This window comes from Aethalodelphis obliquidens, unplaced genomic scaffold (genome assembly GCF_003676395.1).
Source record: "Aethalodelphis obliquidens isolate GAN/ISIS:26980383/991018 unplaced genomic scaffold, ASM367639v1 scaffold977, whole genome shotgun sequence".
In the NCBI taxonomy this organism is placed as follows: domain Eukaryota; kingdom Metazoa; phylum Chordata; class Mammalia; order Artiodactyla; family Delphinidae; genus Aethalodelphis; species Aethalodelphis obliquidens.
This window is the reverse complement of record NW_020838888.1, coordinates 1,882-8,376: the sequence shown is the minus strand read 5'-3', so window position 1 is coordinate 8,376 and position 6,495 is coordinate 1,882. Positions and strand designations below refer to the sequence as shown.

Genomic DNA, 6,495 nt, shown 5'->3' with positions numbered 1-6,495 from the left:
TAGACTCAGAGAGATTATAAAAATTGCCCAGGTGCCAGGTAGAGCCAGAAGCAGGAGTCAAACCCAGTTCTGAGCTCATTGTTGTAGCTCATCATCTCTAAACTCACTGTTTTTGACAGAGGAGTGTCGTTCTCTTTGCAGAGTAACCCAGTGAAGACAGCCGAAGTGGAGTGTGGGGACTTTTACAACAGTGGGGACAGAGCAACTGTTGATGCAGAGGGCTACTTCTGGTTCCTGGGGAGGGCCGACGATGTCATCAATGCCTCCGGGTAGGTGTGGCTGACGCTGAACCAGAAGGTACCACCCTCACGAGCCTGGTGGGAGGTAGCATGCCCAGACATTCCTTCATGCCTTGGTGATGGACTCTCAGCCTAACTCTGAACCAAAGTAAGACATCATGCAAGTTAGAGGCACTGGGAAGGAAAACTTGACTTTGGGCCCTATTTGTTGAGGGAGCTTACTCTGTGCTCCTGTAATGAACGTGTCACAGAAGCACATAACAACAACAAAAACAATAATAAAATTCACCTTTCTAGAATACGTATTATGTGACAGTACTCTCTGTAGAGCTTTATACGAACCACCTCCCAATGCTGTAAGGTAGATGTGATTATGCCCATTTTATTTTATTTTATTTTATTTTGTGGGGGGAGGGTATGTGTGTGGAGGCCCCAAGTGCGCGGCATGCAGGATCTCAGTTCCCCGAGCGGGGATTGAACCCGTGCTCCCTGCAGTGGGAGCACGTAGCCCTAACCACTGGATGGCCAGGGAATTCCCATGATTATGCCCATTTTACATGAGCAAACGGAGTCAGTGAGCAGTGAAAAACGTTGCCTGAAGTTTCAAAGACAGTACAGGGTGCAGCCCAGATTTGAACAAAGGCGGTCTGACTCCAAGTCTGTTGTTCCTAACTCTTACATGATTTATAAAGAAAAAAAATGACACGTTACACTAGAATAACATGTTTTCTTGGGAATTTCAGGAAAATTGAGTTTGTTGCTTTTAATTTCTAAAACCAGTGCTGATATAGTGAGGAACAGGCTGTAAAATTTGTACAAATGTTTAAGCTAAGGAGTTTTCATGCCAGGGGAAGCTGCTTGAGCTTGAGCCAAGCCCCAGAGCTCTGGGAGGATGAAGCATTCACCTCCTCTCTCACCTGGGGGGCACCTGAGCCTTGTATTTCTTAGCATGGAACGTTTAGGACTTCACATTTCAGTCCCATTACACAGGCCCTGGCGCCCTGTGACAGATATCCTCCGTGCCAAGGTAAGATGTGTCTCTCCAAAAGATGCGATCTGAGGGCCTGGGTCACCCTCGCCCGGGAATTGGCTCAGAAGGAACCATTGGTCCTGCAGGTACCGCATTGGGCCGGCAGAAGTGGAGAACGCCCTGGCAGAGCACCCAGCGGTGGCTGAGTCCGCTGTGGTGAGCAGCCCGGACCCGATTCGAGGGGAGGTGAGGAACGGGACGTGGAGGTCATCGTGGCTGGGCGTGGGGCTGGGAAGGCAGGTGAGGGGAAAACTTCCCGGCCATACCTACCCAGCCTTGGACCTAGGATGAAGCGAGGGCATGGTTGGTGTGCATGTGCACTTACACGATGTGGTCAGCAGGGGGCACTGTGGCCTCATCTGTGACTGAAATGAAGCTGATAGTGAATGCTGCTGCTGCTGCCATCTAGCAGTTAATCAGCTCTTACTGGGTGTCAGCTCATTTATCCCTCACAGAACACAATGAATTAAGGACTCTTTTGATACCTTTATGCAGAGAAGGAAACAGAGGCATAAAGAAGTTAAATAACTTGCCTGGATTACACTGCTATTAAGTGGTGGGAAATTGAGCACTCTGGCTCCAGAGCATGCATCCTTGATTCAACAAGTGTTTATTGAACACCTTCTATGTACAGTCCCTGAGAAGTTAAATGAGGACATGAATAATAATAGGAAACTAATAAATTACCAACGTTATTAAATGCCCACAAGGTCTTAACTATTATTAAATGCCCACAGAACTCTACCTAAAATAATAGTGAAAATGGTGATGTTAACAATGATAGGAATACAAATACATTTAAACAGGCTTCACGGGGTTTTTTTTTTGGTTTTTGGTGTTTTTTTGGCGGTACGCAGGCCTCTCACTGCCGTGGCCTCACCCGTTGCGGAGCACAGGCTCCAGACGCGCAGGCTCAGCGGCCATGGCTCACGGGCCCAGCCGCTCCGCGGCATGTGGGATCCTCCCGTAAGAGGGCACGAACCCGTGTCCCCTGCACCGGCAGGCGGACTCTCAACCACTGCACCACCAGGGAAGCCCTGGCTTCACGTTTTATGTGTATTATCTCATGGAATCTTTACGTGAACCTGATGAGGAATAAACCTGTCCTCTCCCCATTTCGTAGAGAAGGAGATCGAGATTAAGATAGGTTAAGTAATATTCCAAGGCAAAGAGTGGAAATTGGAAGCGTTGAGATTTGAACCCGGGATTTCCAAAGGCTCTGCTGTCAGTTTGTTTTCCCATTAATTTAGTAAACATTTACTCTTTATTTTTAAATTTCTATTTATTTATTTATTGGTCGCGCAGTGTGGCATGGCACGCGGGATCTTAGTTCCCTGATTAGGGATCGAACCCGCGGCCCCTGTGGTGAGAGTGCAGAGTCTTAACCACTGGACCTCCAGGGAAGTCCCAGGCATTTACTCCTTAAACTATACTTTGGTTGTCACTCGCCCTGAGCCTCCATTCTGGTTCTTCACTGCAGGTAGTGAAGGCTTTCATTGTCCTGACCCCAAACTTCCTGTCCCATGATCGAGACCAGCTCACCAAGGAGCTGCAGCAGCATGTGAAGTCAGTGACAGCCCCGTACAAGTACCCAAGGAAGGTGAGCGAGAGCAGATGGATGGGGTCTGGTCCCTGTGAGTGGTTCTGGGGGCTCCACTGCCTCAAGTCTCATACAGTGTCTGGGGTGAAGCCTAAGAGGCCAAGAGCACTAATATTTTTCTCTGCAGAAGCAGCATTTCAGCTTAGGGGTGTGAGGGAGCCCACTGAATCGGATGGAACCTTGATCCTGTGTCAGGAACTCATCCTTTGCTGGAGTGTCAGCCTAAAGAAAAAAATCAGACAATTGCCCAAGGATATCCAGGAAGGTTATTTATAATCTTTCAAAATTTGAAAAAGACACCCAAACCAGCAATTTCCAAGCTATTAAAAAACATTCTGTCGTGAGAAATAGATTCTGTACTGCAACCCAACACCCATATACATACATAGCAAACAACAAAGAACAAAATGATATTTACCCTAACAGCATGTAATACATTCTGATATTTTTTGTTCAACTTCATTTGTTTTAAATGCTGTGCACAAGCTATAAAACTGTGCAGCAATAGAGAAATGATGAAATTACTCATGGAATTTAATATTATTCTGTAATTTAAACTGATGATGCAGATTTTTAACATAAAATATCATAATAATATATTATTGAGATAAAAAAGCAGGCTAAGAAATAACATACGTAGTGCTATCTGATATGTTTAAAAACAAGTTAAAATTTCCTTCTTTTGTAGTAATACTTTGCTGCATTGTCTGAATGTTTACAATCAATACATATTATAAAGCTATATAGCTAACATTTATTGAGCATTTACTGTGTGTACCAGGCCCTGGACTCAATGCTTTACATGCATTATTATTTCATTTAATCCTCTCCACAACCTGAGATAATCATCCCAGTCTACAGAGAGGAAACTGAGGCTTAGAGACTCAAAGTAAGTTGCCTGAGATTAGAGTAAATAGAAGCTGGAATTCAACCCCATGTGTATCTGACAACAGAGTTCATGCTGCTAACATTAGCATCTGATGCTTTTTCGAGAGTAGAGTAGAGGATGCGAACCAGTCAGGAAGGGCTACATGTTACTGTGGGTAACAAAGAGTCCCAAAGTTGCAGTGGATTATAACAAGGATGGTGTCTTTCTTGCTCACGCCACTTGTCCACCATAGCTTTCCCGGAGCCTTTGCTCCACATCCCCTCATCCTGGGACCAGGATAAAGGAGCAGCCACCACGTAGGTACCTCCCAGAGCACTAGAAGAGATGGACAGAGGGGGTGGCCTGTCTCAATGACTCCCACCTTTTCTGTTAAATGTGGCACACTTCACTCCTTCTCATATTTCACTGGTCAAAGTACATCAAAGGGCTGCATCCAACTTCAGGAGGTCAGAGGAGAATCTGACATAAATGGTGGACCCCATTAAGGCCCCCACATGGCACCAGCCTGTCTGGGGTCTGTGAGAGGGCAAAGGAGGAGAGCTGAGGGTTGATAGAAAATGACGGGGGAGACTTAGTCAGAATGTGTTTGCTTTATCCTCAACCAGGTGGAGTTTGTCTCAGAGCTGCCCAAAACCATCACTGGCAAGATAAAAAGAAGTGAACTCCGGAAGAAGGAGTTTGGTCAGATGTAATTGGCAGTAAACTCAGAAACCACTGTGTGATGTTGGCCAAATGCCTGGCGGCCTCAGGTTCCTCACGATGGTGAGGGTGAGGAGAGGAACGCTGAGACAGTTGACTTGAAAGAGAGCCAGCAGTGTCAACATTCCAGCATTTTTGTTCGTTTAAATTAATATCAATCACTATCCTTCCTCCAAGTTCCCTGTTCCTTTCAGATTGCCCAGCTGAGCACTCAGAATGGGGCTGAAGCAAATTAAATACTGACTCAGCATCCACAGTGAGTCTGTTGTGCGTTTATTCTGGGAAAGATCCAGTGCTAAATGCTGTCCCTCGTAATTCCCCCAACCCCCATCAGAGACTGCCCCAGGGCCTGATTCTCCCTCCTGGTTCCAGAAACTCTGTGACCCAGTCGACGACCAGGACATAGAGGTCTAGGAGGAACAGTCCATGTGGCCCCCGGGGTCTGCTCCTGCCTGGCTTGCCTCTGCCCAACTGGGGGTGAGGCGGGAGGCAGGGCAAGTGTGGTGTCTGGGGAATGGAGAAGAGGGGAGGGCAGCCCAGCCTGGTGACGACACTTGCCTGCCACACCATCCCTCACCTGCACCCTCCAGTGGACCCACTGCCTCTCGTCCCACCAATAATTCTGCTGCTGTTGCTGCTTGCAGGTCCCAGCCTGGACCAGTGCAGGTGAGTGAGTACCTGCCCTCTGGGGGCCCAGGAACCCTGCAGGACTCGTCCAGCCCTTCCCAGGGACCCAGGAGTCCTCCCCAGACACCTCTCCTTATACTGTGTAATGCCCTCTGCCATCCAGAGCCCTCTGACCCCCCTGGCCTTGGTCCTGTGAACTAACCCTTCACTCCATCCATCCTTCTGGCCTGAGATGGAACCACCAGAGGCTGGAAGGAGCAGAGGCAGAAGAGGCTGAGCCTGGGGGTGAGAGAAGCTCATATTGTCTCCTTCTCACCCATTCCTGGGGGCGCGGTCACTCAGAGGGAGATCCCCTCTGCAGCTGCCCTCTTCTGAGGTGCACAGATACACACACTCACATGGTAATATACAGACATCACAAACACAGAGACGCACAGGTAAAGAATCACCCCCAGCCTCACCTGGGGACTCAGGTGTTGGGCTCATGGGCAGCTCACACACAGACCAACGCAGGCAAGGACACCCTGGGGGGAACACACACACATACACACACAAGTACACATACTCAGGGCCATGTGAGACAGCCCCCCAGGGCAGACCCACACACACCCCAAGGACGCGCACACACGCACACACACACACACACACACACACACACAGACATGTAGGCAGAGACATAGACACAGAACACAGCCACATACACACAGGCACAAAAAGAAGACAAACACACAGATACAATCAGGAACACCCAAAGGGACAGCAACTTCATACACAGCACAGTCACACACATATAAAACACAGACACAACTCCACGGACCCATATGCCCTGAGACACACACACACACATGGATTTGCACAACCAACGTACACTCATTCAGTGAAAAGGTGCAGACACAAATGCGTACAGAGAAAAACAGAGACACTCAATGTCTCAGTGCTGTGCAGTGGGAAATTCACGTTCACAATCGAGATGCTCACAGACACAGAAACTCAGACACACAGGTTCATACATGCAGACTTATACAACCACAGTCTCACACACACATGCTCCCAGACAGTTCTGGCACTCCAGTGGATACCTCCACAGGCAGTCGGGGTGAACAGACCCTGGCATTGAGGTAGAAGGTAGACGGGCTCCAGGCTCAGCAGCTGGAGCTTGTCTCCTGCTGACATTTCAAGGAAAAGATAAAGGCAGGAGCAGAGAGAAGCTCAGCTCCGCCTGAGTAAAAAGATAAGACTACCATATGTTTCATTCTTGAGGTCAAGGAGACCTCCTGGACTACACATGCACAAAACGGTTCCTCAGGGGTCAGAAAATGGAGGGGGCGCTAGCCCATAATATGTCCTGCCAACCTCTCAGAGACTCTCACGCTGGAATCTATCTTGGCTTAAAGATGCATGTGCACCTTGG

The 6,495-nt window shown here is 48.3% G+C and overlaps 1 long non-coding RNA gene across 1 annotated transcript; it reads left to right on the top strand.

The window, feature by feature from the left end:
- Window positions 1-6: 6 nt before the first annotated feature.
- LOC113616940 (uncharacterized) lies at window positions 7-4,711 on the top strand. The gene is made up of 4 exons (XR_003431451.1): window positions 7-269; window positions 1,356-1,455; window positions 2,750-2,869; window positions 4,364-4,711. It is a non-coding gene; the product is annotated as an uncharacterized LOC113616940 (long non-coding RNA).
- The last annotated feature ends 1,784 nt before the right edge of the window (window positions 4,712-6,495 follow it).